At 39.0% G+C, this 17,407-nt stretch overlaps 1 protein-coding gene across 19 annotated transcripts in view; it reads right to left on the bottom strand.

The window, feature by feature from the left end:
- The window catches only part of PLCB4 (phospholipase C beta 4), a 411,761-nt gene that overhangs the window by 199,415 nt on the left and 194,939 nt on the right, over positions 1-17,407 (bottom strand). For 2 of the 19 annotated variants that reach the window (XM_050807508.1, XM_050807511.1), the window contains one exon: positions 13,547-13,618. The exons of 16 other annotated variants lie outside the window; for them this stretch is intronic. The gene's annotated coding sequence lies outside the window, so the exon portion shown is untranslated. Of the gene's footprint in view, positions 1-1,098; positions 11,420-13,546; positions 13,619-17,407 lie in introns of those variants that run through there. One more of the 19 variants, XM_050745045.1, reaches the window with a different exon arrangement.

Genomic DNA, 17,407 nt, shown 5'->3' with positions numbered 1-17,407 from the left:
TTTTTATATGTATTTTGCTTTACAGTTCAGTTGAATTACTTTGAAACTCTCCTAATCTGGAGTGTTTTCATTCCATCGTTTTAACCTAATATACAATGACTTATTTTAAATATTTTAATATGCCTAGCCTACAGACCCGGCTTGCAGTAGAAAAATATTGTTCCAAAATTTTATTTTACATGCATAATATCACTTGCTAATTAACATATTATTAATAGTAACATTTTAAAATGATTAAACGACTTCTAATACTGCATTCTAAAATGTTCTTTCACATCGAATCTGTACAGAGACTTTATGTGACGGTGCTATTATTGTGTCTGTTTTGCAGTTAGGGAAATTAAGCCCTCAAGCAATTAAATCACTTTCCAAAGTCACAAAGCTACTGAATGGTGAAGCCAATATTTGAATAAGGTAGCCTCATGACCGGGTTAGCATACTTAACTGTCAAGAAATTCTGCTCTCTCTCAAAAATTTAATAGAAAAGCTCTTTGAAAAAGTGAAGTTCCTAAGAAAGTTTGAAGCATGATTTAATATGGGAAACTAATTCCAGAGAAACTTTCAAAACAGCATTTATTACATAAAATGTGGTATACCTCTTTTTTGTTGTTTTTTTTGTTTTTTGAGCAGATGTTTCTTTGCCCTAAGCTAAGAGTCTCCTTCCTGTCTCCTTCCTTTGCTGAACTATAATACAAATATGCCTCCAGGCACTGTTATTATGAACACATGTTCAGCATACAGAACCACATTTCTGATACACTACCTTCTGCTGCGATTTACGCTGGATTTAATAGCTGGATTTACTTCAGCATGCTCAGTAAGGACTGTATCTCCCTCCAATTCAGTATTTCCTCACAGAGTGAAATTTCACAAAGAAAAGATGCAACCAAAGACAAGAACAGCTGATGCGAAGCAGGCTAGGTTCACAGTACACAATCAATAAGTCACAAACATAGGTGTTTGGCAGCACTGAAAATTCAAGCAAGGCAGGCATTAGTTTTCTTACCATTTTTCTCCCTAAGGAGAATGCTTTCCTGTTTGGTAACTTCAACTAACAGGGGATGAGAAACCCAGTGAAATTAGGATAGAGACACCCACCTCCTTTTCTTCCCTTCCCTTCTCCCCTGCCGCTCCATCTTTCAGATTAAAGTGGAGAACACAATATCTTTGTCCTTTGATAGGTCTTCCTGCCTTCTCTTCCCAACTTGGAAATCCAATGTGAAGAACCAGTGTTTTGAACCTTTACCCACAATCAAAATTCCACAGGAAATGGGAGGAGTATCAAAGGGCTTCGAAATTCAATGGATCTCCTTTCCAGAGGCCAGAAGGTCAGTGGCCCACTCAGATTAAACTTCTCAGGGAATATGACCTAAGTAGTTTATTAATCTTTATTCCTAGAAACCCCACAGCCCCTCTTCTAGTCAGAAGGCTGCTTTTTATGCAAGAGTCTTTTGGCTTCCAGCAACTGAACAAGTCAGTCCCCATCTTGGCTTATTATAGGTGCCTTGGCTTTACCATTTGTGAAATACAAAAGGGGTTGGCTGGCCAACAGCCAGTCTGTTCATAGCAATGGAAAACATGAAACACCCTAAACTCCAGCAATAGGGTGGGGTAAAGTCAACTATCACAAAGCCAAATGGCAAAACAGTACAAGGCCATTAAATGTGACGATTCCAAAGAGCTTTTCGTAACATGGGTAGGTGCTGGTAGTATTATTTTAAATGAAAAGGTAGAATGCAATATATTATTTCAACTACTCAAAAAGAGGCACAGAAACAAAACACAAAAGACTTGAAGGAAAATATTCAAACGTTAGCCAGTGGTTTCATTGGGGTGAAGGTCAGCATTTTTTCCTTTTTCAACTTTTATGTACGTTCTAATTTTTAAAATATCTTACTTGGATTTAAAAAATAATCTTCAAGGGAGATTAAAATGATGAAGAACTCTTTGGAAGTAAGTCAATTATTGATACCTCTAAAATACCTTTCATATATCAAATTTCAGCTGAATTTCCTGCTAGTCACTCTTCTATTTTCCCTATTGTTCTCTCTGCCTAAAATGAATCTTCTATTCCCACCTATCTCCCCATCTTCCAATCCTGTCTGTCCTTTGATGTCTGGCTCAAATGTCACTTCACCCCTTGAAGTTTTCTCTAATTCTCTCTTCCTTTAAATCCCAAGTACTTTATACATACCTCTCCAAGGCAATGGATATTTCTATCTAGCACAATAATTATTTCAAGCTCATGTCTAAGTCTGAAAGAAGCTTCAGCTGCATGAGAAACTGAATTCAACTTTTACACTCTGCATAATACCTTGAACATAGGAAGTATTCAGTGAACTCACAGATAAAGGAATACACAAAAAGGAATACATTGGCAAGCAAACTGTTTAATTTTAGGTTTAACTTTGTAATCTGTCCTTAGAAATCTTCCTATTCTTTAACCAAATAACATACTCCAAATTTTCCCCACAGTTTTATAAAGTTATTAGCATCTTGATTAACTGAGGCCATCCAACATACAACGTATCTGTCTTACCTAGATGTAACCACCCAAGAAAGGAAATACAGTAAAGTTTTTATTTAAAAACAAAAAACAAAAAAAGTCAATGGGGAGCTCCATGAGGGCAGGACCTGTGAATCTTTCATTTTTGTGTTCTCCTGGAACATGGTAAGTTCTCAATGCACATTTGTTAAATAAGTGAAGAGAAATGAATGAGTGAATGAACAGGCATTATGTGAGTGAGACAACCTAACCTAGTCATGGCCTGTATGGACCATGTCCATTCTATGTGTTGGCTGCCATCAGATACTCACAGTGATTGCTAGTTTCCAGGACCCTGGAAGCCCAGCACTCATATCTGCTCCTTGTGAGATCCAGTGCAGCTCCCTCAAACTGTAAGCTGAAGGTTATGATATCCACCTGAAGAGTCTTTTTTAGGGTAATATCAGATGAAACTTACGCATAGGGCCCAGTGTCTAGTAAAGCATGCCATGAGTTGTCATGAGAGAGCTCGCTGGAGTAACCATGGGTAAATTAATAAGCTAACATTTTTGTTTAAACCTTTTTCTAAAATTTAATTTTGGAACTTTGTAAAGATATTTTCTGTGCTTCGCTTGAGCAGAAGTACCTGAAAGTGTAGATTAACTCAGTTCCTGGATGTCCTGTCTAAGCAATGTACACTCTTATATGCAATGCTGTTCTTATAAATCACAACTGGTCTGGAAACCATGCCAATAGAACATCAATACTAATTCTTTTCCAATTGGACTGCCATGAAATACAGCAGCATAAAAATGGCAAACTCCTGATTTACAGAGCATTTCAATTTGTAGTAGAAAGTTACTGACATGTATTAAAGTCTTGCAGTTCACAAGTCACCTCTCCCCTATCCACCAAGTATTGATAAACAGCTGTAACTGGGAGAGCTGTGCAACTGGAATTCTGTTTGCTCTGAACTTAAGCAAGCTTCTGTTCTCTATGTTCATATCTCTAAGAAAGCAACATGAAAACATTCACTCTGGGTGGCTTGTGAGATTTAATTGAATAAAAATAGCATAAAGTTACCTTCTAAGGCAATGTTGTTGTGGCTGCACATGGTCTTATAACTAAAACCAAGGTACTAGTCCTAATTTGTTTATTCTAAGGGAAATCACAGACACGGGGCAAAATGATCAAGTGACCAAAACTTTCAAAAAACAGTTTTATTTTATTGTTTCAAAACAGGAGTGCCTAGTCTGTGTGCTCCTTGAGCTATGGGCTTCAGGCTGAATTCCTCCTAGATAGGAAAGCTGTCTATGGCCTTCTGTCACAGTACTTGGGTCCCCTCGGTCATTATGCCCCTTCTCTCCTCCCTTCCAGTGACTGAGCTCTAAAGCAAATCATCATCATGAGACTCACAGGGATACTGTTCTCACCAGAAGGAAGACCCTCCCTGACACTCATCAACTATTAAGACTCTAACCAGCAGTTGCCCTTTTGTAATTGTGGTGCAAGGTTAACAGCTGATAAACTGGTAATTAGACTACTGCAGGAAATCTGGCATTGGAGGTCAGATGGCTTGATGCTGTGCATCTTTAATCTGGCTTTGCCCTACCCATATGCCAAAGCAGGAAAACTGCATGGGCTGAGGCTAAGAACTCAGTATTCTTACATTTTCAGGGAAAGAAACAAAGCTGTTCTTTTTAGAAAATCAAATCATTATCCACAAATCAAAACAGCAAAGCTCTCTTTTCCTCTGTTTTGCTCAGGCCTGTTTGGCTTATCTATGGAAACAGCTCATGTTTTTCAAAAAAAAATGGGCTGAGCAGTCTTTCAATATTTTGTTGCTAAGTAGTCCTTTCTAGGTTAAACATGTTTACTCTTTAAAAAGGCTGAAATTTTACTCCAGTGGTTAGACCCTGTAGCTCACATGCAGTGAATCCACTTCTCCCACACGTAAGGAAGATGACAGTCACACAGAGGCAGCAGGTGGAGAAGCTGGCTTCCAGGAACCTGGTCCAGGGCTTCCCAGACTTTACTGTGCATCCAGGTTACCTGGGGGCCCCGCTAAAATAATCAGTCTGATTCAGCACTTCTGGGGTAGGGACAGAAATTGCACATTTCTATTTCTTTTTCTTTTCCTTTTAGAGACAAGATCTTGCTCTGTCGCCTAGGCTGGAGTGCAGTGGTACAATCCTCGATCACTGCAGCCTGAAACTGGGTTCAAGCGATCCTCCCACCTCAGCCTCCCAAGTATGAAACTACAGGTTTCTAACAAGCTCCCTGGTGATCTCAATGCTGCTGGACCATGGGCCATATTTTGAGTAGAGCAGAATAGCTGGGATTTGAATCTTCATTTCTGGAATTGCTTCTTATCAAAGGACTAGACTGCAGCCGTGAGCTAGAGGTAGGAATGACAAGCGTGGTATGGTGGGAAGAAAGAGCAGGGCCTAGGAATGGCACAGAACAAGGCTGGAGTTCTGGCTCTACCATTTAACAGCCACGTGACCTTGGACAAATCCCTGGATCTCAACTTGCTGCTTTGTAAAATGAAATAAATAACCCCTCTCTCACAAAGCATGGAGAATAAAACATATAAAAATGTACCCAGAGGCTTGATTCTAATAGTGGCTTGTGACCTAATATTTCCTGGAAACTCAGTAAAATCCAGGTATTCCTCCCCGTCTGAGACTCACACCAGACTCCTCTTCTCAGGCCCGCACACCTGAATCCTGGCTTATGAAATGTGATTGGAAGTAGTTGTATCACATCTGGGCATGGTCCATAAAATCCTCCCAGGAACATCCCTTCCTCTTGGTGATTTGGTCCTTCTAACTACATCGACTCCAGGGTGAACTTGGAAGCTACATGCTAAAAATGACAGAGCTCTCATCAGCCTGGATTCCTGAATAAACAAAAACATGTGGCAGTCCCATCAACCCCTTCACCTGCCCAGTATTGTTAGATAAGCAAAGATAAATATTTTCAAGCCATTACATATTTGTGGTCCTCTTTGTTATAGCAGTTAGCCTACCTAGGTGACACATTTGCCATCCAATTCCTTTCCTCCTCACCTTCCCACTCCCTACTGTGCTCTCCCTTGAAACAGTTCCACATGCATCCTAAACTGCAGTGTATGATTAAAAGTATAAGCTCTGAAATCAGAACAACTAGGTCGAAATTCACCTCCAACCTTTCCTTGTACAGCACTGGACAAGTATGGTCAATAAGTTTCCTATGCTTACTTTTGTCATCTGTGGAAAAAGAAGGATCATATCATTGCACATCTTTTGAGAAGGTCATGAGATAATGCATGTAATAGAGTTGGCATCTTACTTGGACAAAATAAGCACTCCATAAACAAGCAGCCATCACCAGCTCCCTGGTGATCTCAATGCTGCTGGTCCATGGGCCATATTTTGAGCAGAACAGAATTAGTTGGGATTTGAATCTTCATTTCTGGAATTGCTTCTTATCAAAAAACTAGACTGTGGCCATGAGCTAGAGGCAGAAATGACATGTGTGGTACGATAGGAAGAAAGAGCAGGGCCTGGGAATGGCACAGAACAAGGCTGGAGTTCTGGCTCTACCATTTAACAGCCACGTGACCTTGGGCAATCATAGGGTCCCATTTGATAATATGCCACTTGTTTCCTCCCACCAGGTAATGCTGTTTCATAAATGATATGGTTTGGCTGTGTCCCCACCCAAATATCAACTTGAATTGTATTTCCCAGAATTCCCACATGTTGTGGGAGGGACCCAATGGGAGGTAACTGAATCATGGGGTGTCAGTCTTTCCTGTGCTACTCTTGTGATACTGAATAAGTCTTGCAGGATCTGATGGGTTTATCAGGGGTTTACGCTTTTGCTTCTTCCTCATTCTCTCTTGCTGCTTCCATGTAAGAAGTGCCTTGTACCCTCCGCCATGATTGTGAGACCTCCCCATCCATGTGAAACTGTAAGTCAAATTAAACCCCCTTTTCTTCCCAGACTCGGGTATGTCTTTATCAGCAGCATGAAAATGGAAGAATACAATAAGAAATGTCATAAATCATTGTTCATGTGGTGGTTGAAACAGTATTTCCTACAATATGGTAAAAATCTAAAGAGTCTCTATTACATTCAAAGAGTTCCGAATTGGAAAGATTTTTTCAAGTATCTTAAGCATGGTTATATTTTTCTTACACTCGAATGACAATTACAAAATTAAAAGGGACAAAGAGGAAAGGGGCCAAATAATTAGTATAGATTTTAAAAATTTTAAATAAGGTAGGAATTTTACCACTTGAAAACCTTTACTGTACAGAAAAAGCAAGATTGTCAGATAACAAGGGATACTTGTATCTTTATCTGCTCTCTAGAACCATAGAGAAAACCTACCAGCAGATGGAAATTCTCAAGAGAAACAGTTTCTGAGGCTCAGAAACAAAGAGTAGAGGCAAAGCACAAGGCATGGTTTTCCTAGGACAAAAGGTATTTTTCTCTTTAACCCTATGGGGGATGTTTAAGGATAGAATTTGCCATTACAAAAATGCATTGTCCAAGGCTGATGGAAATAACTTTGCTGTTCCCAAACATGTGTTTACATGTGCAAATAAAACAGGGTCAGAATCTGATAATTTGGGGGGTAAAAGTCGTGTTCAGTCTTAATACCTAAGGAGTATGGTGCCCGTTAAGATACTGAAGACGAGCATAATTTCTCTCATCCTTCATTGCACTCTCTTTTTTGTGGCAACTTAAAGGGATAAATATTGCAATTTTTAAGAGATGACATATAAGAAATTTTACTGAAAGCATTCGCCACCACAAGTAGTGTAAACTCAAGAAACCATAGCATTAGAAAGGAAAGTCAAGTGGACCAGGAATCTATAAAAAATCAGGTACATCTGTTTCATTAACATTTAATGCGCCTTTTCCTTTCTAAAGAAAAATAAACTGTAAGAACAATGAAAAACTGGCCTGGAGCAGGAACTGTGGAATTCAATTTTTTTTTCTTTAAAATACTCTAAATGTGACTCTTCCATCTAATTCTTCTCTCCTATCCAGCCAACGAGTTACGAAGTCCTGCTGGATTCTACTCCCTGGATCTCTCTGGCATCTGCCCCTGTCTTACCCTGACTCTAGGTTTTGTATTAATCCGTCCTTTCCTGGGCTGCTGCAAAGTTTCCTAGTTAATATCCTGCCGGCAGTCTTCCTCCTGTTCTTTCTTTTATTCTCTACACAGAAGCCTAACTAAGTTTTCTAAAAATGTAAGTTTTATCATGTTACCTGATTAAAGCCCTTCAGTGGCTCACAACAATACACAAGATAAAAACCCACATTTAGTAATAACATGGCTTAACAAAGACGTACATACTCTGGCTCGAGCATCTGTATCATCTGCTCCAGACAGACACCACACACACACACACACACACACACACACACACACACACACACTGCAACCACAATAACCAGTTCTGTATTATCATCCGAACAGAACATAACACCCTCCTCTTCCTCCTCCTTCACTTGGCAAATACCTACCCATCATCCATGAGTTAGCACAGATGTCACTGACTCTGGGACCCTTCTCTAACCCATAGCTTTGGGTGAGGGGCTCATTTGGGATCCCCTGCTTCTTCCATCTGACCAGTATATACAAACATGGGCTCTGGAGTCAGACTGCCCAAATTAAAATAGCAGGCATGCCTTTCATAACTGTGTGATCTTCAGCAAGTATAACCTCTCTGCATTTCAGTTTCCTCATTTGTAAAGCGGGAATAATCACAGTGCTTACTTCAAGAGCCCTGTTTTGAGAATTAAAGACATTAATATTGAAAGGACTCAGAGGAAGGTCTGACATTTCATTATTGCTCGATACATACTAGGCAAGAGTAATGATAAAAGCGGTAGTGACATCATTCTATTCTCACATTGTAAGTCTTTTACCCTTGAATGTATGCTTTGCAAAAGCAGGTCTATGATTATCCTTCCTGCATGGTACATGACCAATGTCAAACATTCAACTCACTGTTTATTTTCTAATATGTATATACTCAGGATTAAAACCAATAATGCCCCCACTCCTGAAGGGAATCCAGCCTCCTTGGAATTACATGGATATATTTTCTCCTGTGTAACTTTAAAGTATTTTCCAAAAACAAAATATAGAAAGTACCTTCAACGTATCCAACGCTGCTAGGTACCAAGGTAGGTAAAATGAAATGAAAAAAAAAAAAAAATCCCCATAACTAGAAGCTCACAAGGTAAGTCAAGTTCACTAGTAACAGTGAACAAACTGGGAGAGCCTTTTCATTAGACCAAAGAACAAACTGACCTTGTTTGCTATCACTCAAGACCATCTTTTCATTTGAAGAGTATGCTCACTAAGAAATGTGTCACACTTCCCCACCCTGGGGAGCAGAAAAACTCAAAAACAATTTGATTAATGGCTCCAAGGGGAGAGCTCTAGTAGCTTATTTGCTTTGCACAAAAGAACTGAGTAAATATATGACTTGCCAAAATAAAATATACTTAGAAAGTGCTAAAGCAATGTTGTCCAGGCTTGCATTTAATTTAGGGTGGAGGAGGAACAAGGGGAGGAGAGGAAATAGGGGTTGAGACACAGACCCTTGATAGTCTAGGTTGGAGACCCGCAACTATGGTGGTAACCATGAGAGCATGTAAAATGTCAGTAATGCTCCATCTTAGACTTCTGATTGCCAGTCAGCATCCTCATTAGCAGAACATATTGTATGACTACTAAAGCATGTGTAATGTTTTAGGTACAAAGCCCTGATCTGATTTAGTTTCGTCAAATTATTTTCAAGGGATACAGCAGAACCTCATTGCAACAGCAACAAAGTTCTGTATTAAGAAATTGTTATACCTTCATAATCATGGTACCTTGATATTTTCTTTCTCTCTTCTTTTTTTTAGGTGGGGGGCAGGGTTTTATTCTGCTGCCCAGGCTGGAGTACAGTGGTATGTTCATAGTTCACTGTAACCTTGACTTCCCAGGCTCAAGTGATCTTCCTACCTCAGCCTCCCAAGTAGCTGGGACTACTAGGTGCATGCCACCACGCCCAGCCAATTTTGATTTTTGTTTTTTTTTTTTTTTGGTAGACATAGGATCTTGCTATGTTGCCCAGGCTGGTCCCGAACTCCTGGGCTCAAGCGATCCTCCCTCTTCAGCCTTCCAAAGTGCTGAGATTATAGGTGTGAGTCACCACACCCAGCCCCATGATGCTTTCTTAATCAAAGGTCAAATAACATCCCTGTAAAATCCAAAAAGCACAACCCTAAAAGCCCCAACTGATATAGTTAGTCTGAATGCTACATGTGACTTCTGACTCCAGGTACAAGTGTTATAAAGAATTGCACTACATTTGCCATTTTGGCAACCCTTCTTGGAAGAAGCTAAATGTTTCTAATAAGCCATCTCATTGGTCCACAAAACATTTTATGCAGGATGTATTAATTACTCACACCTAACAATGTTCGGAAACATTTTTTTACAGGGATAAGTAGTCTGGACAAGCAGTTGTCATCTTAATTATAAATGCACATAATTCATGTATAAAAATGGTAATGACAACGTCAATGTCTTCCAAATGACAAAAAAAAATAAATGCAAAATGGTTGTAAACATAAACTTTGTTACCAGAGAGTCCTGGGTTCAAAAGTTCTTGAATGAGCTACGTGAATCCTGGGAATGGTAACTAACTTCTTTCAATTTCAGCTTCCTTAACTGTTAAATGTTGATAATACTACTACCCACCAGATAAAGTTGTGAGATAATGAACGTAATGTGTAGAATGTCTGGGGTAGACTAAACACAAGCAAACTTCTTGGTTTCTTTACCTCTGACAGTTCAATTGAGCCTGAGAAGGTTTAGCACTGTCAGGGTCCTGCTTTCAAAAAAGATGTAAAATGGACAACTTGAGGTAATGAACAATCACAGAACCCTTCAGAAAAGAGGCAGGGGATAAGTCCTCAAAGGCTGGATGAATCCACAGCTGGAAATTACATTCTGCCCAATAAGGCCTTTAGAAACCTAAAACTGAATGTTGTAACCTTTTCTTTTTCTCAGCTGTTGGCTAGCAATGCTTTCTCCTGCTGCAAATAATAAACCAGTTTCTACAATGAGTCATCAAAATATGCTGAAATTTGTCTGGAAGAAAGGCTCTCTGAGAATAGGGCCAAAAATGAGTCCATCTTTTCAAATGAAAATATGGGTGGCCTTCACTGATCTTTCCACGATAGTATGAAAATCAACAAATAATTAATCTAAAAAATATTTGTTTCTTTCGGAAAACTCATTGAGGTGGCATAAATGGGCACTTGGTACATTCTAGGTAGCATACTTGACCTATATATTAGAATAGAAATTTCTTGAGATTTGTCTAATTTTCTTGATCCTACCCAGGAATCATAATTAAACTACATAACCTGATTAATCATCAATAAAGAACATTTCATTTGAAGTTGCAAGTTGGGTTCATAATATCCATGTTATTTTACAAAAATATATGGAGAGTTGGAATAAAAGGAAATATGTGATTCTTTCTAAATACAAGTCATGAATGGTACATACACACAATAGAATACTAATCAGCAACAAAAAGAAATGGGTTATCTATACAAGCAACAACATAGATGAAGCTCAAATGCATTCTACAAATGTCACGTTCAATACACGTTGTATGATTCCCTTTCTATGACATTCTGGAAAAGGCAAACCTAGTAGTGATGGATAATAGATCCCTGGTTACCAGGAGGTATGGATGGGAAGAGAGCTGAATACAGACAAACAACAGACAAGAATTTTTTGGAGTGAAGACACTGTTCTGTATCCTATTATGACAGTGATAACATGATTCAATGAATTTGTCAAATCTCATATATCAAAAAGTATGAATTTTACTGTTTGTACCTTTTAAAATAAATAAAAAGGAAAAAATGTAATTCTCCATTTAGTGAGGTTTAATATTATTTTAAGCTGTCATAGACAGGTAGTTTCTCTTGAATAAAAAAGGAACTTCATTAATAAAATCACAGGGGAACTCGTTTTTTTAATACTGTAGTATATACTGTGGATTGTCTCTGTATATTGCCATACCACCCTTCCTTGGTTAGGGAGGCCAGAAGGTTAAACATTAAATTTCCAAGATGCCTATGTATGTGAGTTCCACCAGTTAGAAGCACTTAAATATTCAAAGGGCAGTGGCCATCTTCCTGCTGCTACTGCCCCCGGCAATCACAATTTGAAAGATACAGGTTTTAGAGGAAATTACAGCAGCAATAGCAACAGTGGGTGTGCTCCTGAACTTAAATGTCCAGTGATGGCTACAACATTCCTCATCATTCACCAGAGTTTCAGGCCATTTTCTAAGCACCCAATCCCCTGTATTAAATCTTTCCTGTGTGAAATACCTAGAGTGGTTTCTTTTCTTTGCCTTGATCTCTGTTGATATAAGAGTAGTTTATTTATAAAATGTTCCCTGTAATGGATCTTTCTATGACAGAATTATTCAGAAGTTTCAGAAATGTTCAATTTAAATCCAGCAAAACATAGCCAAAGTGAAACAACTTTCTGTTTACCGGATTTTTCAGTAGCACTCAGTCCTTGCTCACTGTGTTAGAATGATGACAACTATAGTTGAACACATTATCTCTTATGGTTGACAGCTCCAGGCTAATATGCCAGTAGTATTAACCCTAGCAGAAGAAAGACTCCACTTTCAATGTACTTCAAATAAAGTCTCAGAATTGAGCTTGTTAATCCTAATTGGTCAGGTCTTGGCATCTTCTCCCTTCCTGAACCAAAAGCATTCCATCCTTAGCTGTGGGAGGTCATAACCAAGGTCACTCTCATCACTGATAAATGAAGACAGAACATAAAACCTATACTCACTGATTAAATGTTTGCATATCTGTGGACTTTAAATGTATCTTTCCTTTTCTGTTAATAACTAATCAGATTAGTTAAGCCTAAAATAAGTGCTGTAGACTTGTTTAAAGAAAAACTTCCCATGAGGTTTCACAAGTATTCCTAAAGTATTAGGAATAAGCCTCATTTCTTTGATCCCATGTGACTGAGCTACCTGCACTGTTACACCTTTAAGGAGGATGATAGCAAATTCAATGTGCTTACCCACCTTGCTCAATGGCTAAAGCAGTGCATTTTGGGCAAGGTATGTGATGACAAGGTTCAGAGGACAAATGCAACAATGAGGATAAGGGTCATGGATGTGTAGCTAAAAATAACTTCTCATTAGGTGCACAGAAATTTTATATTAAAGAAGTGATGAAGACATGTATGTAGTCTGGGCATTATAAAACTTAAAAAAAGAGTTGGCCTGGGCTAATTATATAGTTTCTTTACCTCTAAATCAGTGGTTGCTCAAGGTGGTGGATGCTGACAGTCTTTGTCTCTTAACAGCATTTCTGCTTCTGCGGTGGATGTTGATAGTCTTTCCCCCTTAACATCATCCCCCTTGTATGGATAAGAGGGCACTGATGTTCATCTAGAAATCCTTCCTTTTCCTGCTGTCAGTTCCTGACGTTCCTGTGAAACTGACTCTAAAAGTGAAAGACTGTGACCTGAGCTATGACCTACCACAGCTGGAGATGGAATAATCTTGGTTCAGGAATGGACAGAATACCCAGATATAAGCCATCAAGATTCACAAGCTCAGTTCTGAGATTTACTTGAGATACTTTGAAATTAGAGTCTTTATTCTGTTATGTTTGGAACAATGGTATATCAGCCTGAAGCTGTCAGTGACTGAAATGTGAAACCAAACACAGCAGAAGACATAGCAGAGAAACAGAAAGAAACCAAGTACAATCAGAGACCCTAGACCCAGCCATGGGTTCAAGGAGAACCAAAAAGTTACCTTTGTCTCACTTAAAACTCCTAGGGTGAACATATTATTTAATTTTGCTAGTTGGTTCATTTGTTTTTGTCATCAGAAAAGTCTTTACTGAATTAATTGATTGCCTTAGTCCCTTTTCTGTTGCTTATAATAGAATACCTGAAACTGGTTTTATAAAGAAAAGAAATTTATGTCTTACAGTTATGGAGGTGAAGAAGTCCCAAGTCAGGCAGCTGCATCTGGTGAGAGCCTTCTTGCTGGTGGAGACTCTCTATAGAGATGAGAGAAAGAGACACCTAACTATGTTAGCACACTCAGCCCCCTTGCCATGTGATGCCCTGTGCCACCTCAGGGAGGTGTGCTAACATGGTCAGGTGTCTCCTACTCTTCTTATAAAGCCACAGATCCACTCCCATGCTAACCTATTACTCCATTAATCCATGAACAAATTAATCTATCATGAGGGCAGGGCCATCATGAACCAATCACATCTTAAAAGCCTCACCTCTGAATACTGCCACATTGGAGATTAAGTTTCAACATAAATTTAGGAGGGAACAAATATGCAAATTATAGCACTGACACTGAGGTTAATCTTCAGCTCAAAATGTATATTTTTCTGCATATTTTCAGCTTTCATGAGATTTTCAAATGAGTTTTAATGCCCCAAAAAGGTCAAGAACTGATTTTCTAGAGAGAAAAATAACCTTAAAAATCAAATAAAAATTGCCCTTTTTTGATATATTTTTATTACAAATAATAATTCTTTTAAAAACCTTGACTAACTTCTAATTCTAAACAGAAAAATAGATATGGAATAACCACAGAAGAAAACAAAATAAGTAATTAACCATGTAAGGCCAGTGTTTTCTAAGATTCTTAGGTTTAGGAATTTTTCTTGATTCCCCAAATCGTAGCAAACATAGTGAAGGCACCCAGAGCAAATGTAGCTTATAGATAAGTCATAAAGATGATTTAAGTTACAAGTTGATATAATGTCCTAGTTGACAAAATGGTCGAGGAAATGTCCTGTTTGGCACATATTTAATGAAAGGCACTTTAACATTGTTGTTTTCTTCTCATAATTTGAAGCCAATAAATTTCCTAGTACCTAGGAACTGTTACTAGAGAGAGTACCTAAGTTTTGGAGGGAACAAATGATTAAAAGAGTTATTTTTTAAAGTTGCTTCATAAGAATATACACGTAGTATGTCGTGCTCCATTTCCATCCATTTTATCATAAACTTGCTCTGTTCTATTTGTGAAATCTCAGGTTGCCTATCTCTATCTTTTTTTTTTTTTTTTTTTTTTTGAGACGGAGTCTCGCTCTGTTGCCCAGGCTGGAGTGCAGTGGCCTGATCTCAGCTCACTGCAAGCTCCGCCTCCCGGGTTCACGCCATTCTCCTGCCTCAGCCTCCCGAGTAGCTGGGACCACAGGCGCCTGCCAGCTCGCCCGGCTAGTTTTTTGTATTTTTTAGTAGAGACGGGGTTTCACTGTGTTAGCCAGGATGGTCTCGATCTCCTGACCTTGTGATCCACCCGTCTCGGCCTCCCAAAGTGCTGGGATTACAGGCTTGAGCCACCGCGCCCGGCCCGCCTATCTCTAGCTTAAGGTACCACTGCACAAGGCTAGTTCTTCTTTGTTAGTTTAGAAGGTTCTGCTGCAGATCCTTAAGGATTCTTTCCCATACGTTTTGCAGTTTAATGTTAGCTTAATTTATAATTTGTAACATTAATCTTGTAATTTATAATTTTATTGAGATCCACACAAATATAGAAATGTAGCAATGAATCAAGATAAAACCAAACCCATAGAACAAACCCTCAATATTCTACCCAGCCTCCATTTTAGAAAAGTGGTCAGACAGTAGAAAAAAATAATTTAAAAATGTTCAAGTACTATAGGGAGTCAGAATGAAATGGTAGCTTTCAGAAGAGGAAAAAAAGGAAAAAGAAAGCAAAAATATTAAGCAATTTTTTTCCATAAGGAATTTTTTTAAAAAGGCGTAAAAGCCCCAAACAGGTAAAACACAATGAAAACAACAGCTACTAACTATTAAATTGATATGGGTGTGGATCTAACTTACAGGGCCAACACTGTTTTACTGGATTTGATTTCAGACCTGTGAGGTGGGACAGTTTACTGATAGGTACATATTACGAAAGTAAGGGAAAGCTGACATTATGGTCTTAACATCTTTATCTAGAACAATGCTTCTCAGACTGCAAATGAATTACCAAGTGAACTTTTTAAACAAACACACACAAAAACAAAAAGCAAGCAAACAAAAAACAACAAAAAATGCAGATTCTCATTCAGTAGATCTGGGGCAGAGACAAAGATTCTGCAGTTCTCCAGAGATAGCAATGTTGACCCATCAGAAGACCACACGTTGTACAGCAAGGCTGTAGATTTCAATATTTCTCTTAACAGTTACCCTTCCACTTGAAGCTGCTTGCCAACATATTTCTTTCTAAACAGTGTTAAACGTTTATATGTTTAGCAAATGATTTCTCTTCACCATAGGTAAAAAGAATACTTCTCATCTTTCTTTTTTCCAAGTACTATTTTTAGAGGCGTGCTCCTCAAATTGAAGCATGCATCGACATCTCTTGAAGGGCTGGTGAAACAGCTGGGGCCCACTCCCAAAGATGCTTCTTCAGTAAATCTGTGGTGGGGCCTGAGAATCGGCATTTCTAACAATGTGACCATGCTGCCGCTTGCCCAGGCACTATGCTTTTTGACCCACTGTGGCAGGGCATCCATCAATAGCACTGCTAGAAGTTTCTGTAAGAATTTATACTAACAGAAAATTTTTATATCATTGAATAATCCAGTATGGGAGCTTCAGAGGACCTGAGATTAATATTTTCCAAGCACTATTTTTGGAGTTGAAGGGATTCAGCACCAGAAAGATTAAGTGTCATACCCAGAGCCACAGAACTGGTAACAGAAGCACTGTGGGAATCAGAACTCTATTCTGTCGTTGTGACCCCAGGAGTCTTGCCCCTATACCACATAACTGCCGGTCACTTTTTTCTTTTCTTTTTTTTTTTTTTCTGAGACAGAGTCTTGTTCTCTTGCCCAGGCTGTAGTGCAGTGTCACAATCTCAGCTCACCGCAAACTTTACCTCCCGGGTTCAAGTGATTCTCGTGTCTCAGCCTCCCGAGTAGCTGGGATTACAGTCGTGTGCCCAACTAATTTTTGTATTTTTAGTAGAGATGGGGTTTTGCCATGTTGGCTAGGCTGGTCTTGAACTCCTGACCTCAAGTGATCCATCTGCCTTGAGCTCCCAAAGTGCTGGGATTGCAGACATGAGCCGCCACACCCAGCCTTGTCATCTTTTTCAAGTACACCTCAATTACTCACTGATGGTCCCTAATACTACAACACTGAACATATTTTGGTCCCAGTCATTCTCTTTTTAGAAACAATCTCCAAGAAAGAGTTTCTAAATGTGGTGCGAGGGCCTCCTCTATCAAAATCACAACGGGGCTTGGACTTGCTTAAATAGATTCTTGGAGTTGCCCCAAAGCTAATGAATTTGTTGTCTTGGGATAGCATCTGGGAAAATGCATTTTGACGAGTCTATCTACCCACATCCACACCTGTTTGGTAAACAGGTCGACAGGATGATGTCTCTTGACACTGGCTGCACATTAGAATCTCAGGGGAGGGAAGGGATTAAAAATCCTGCAACCAGAGCAATGACTTTGGAATCTCTGGAGACGGGTCCTAGGCATCAGTAGCTTTCAAAGCTCCCCAGGTGATTTCAATATTCAGCTCAGGTTGAGAAACAGTACCTCAAAGATTTCCAAATACTTCCACATGCCTATTCAAGAAAAGGACATTACATTTCCAGACAAAATGAAACTTTCAATATAGAAATTTAGTCACCAAAAAAAATCAAGTGCATTAGAGCAACTGGCTTCAACAATTCCAACATGATCCAGTGAAACTATACATTTCTACTCCAACAACATACACAGTGATGAAAGTTCTGAATTTATGTCAGAAGGGTACCATTGAGAGAGGCCATCTGATTGCCCACAGAATTA

The sequence above is a fragment of the Macaca thibetana genome, chromosome 10 (genome assembly GCF_024542745.1).
Source record: "Macaca thibetana thibetana isolate TM-01 chromosome 10, ASM2454274v1, whole genome shotgun sequence".
NCBI lineage: Eukaryota > Metazoa > Chordata > Mammalia > Primates > Cercopithecidae > Macaca > Macaca thibetana.
The sequence above is the reverse complement of the archived record's forward strand: the minus strand, read 5'-3'. Positions and strand labels throughout refer to the sequence as shown.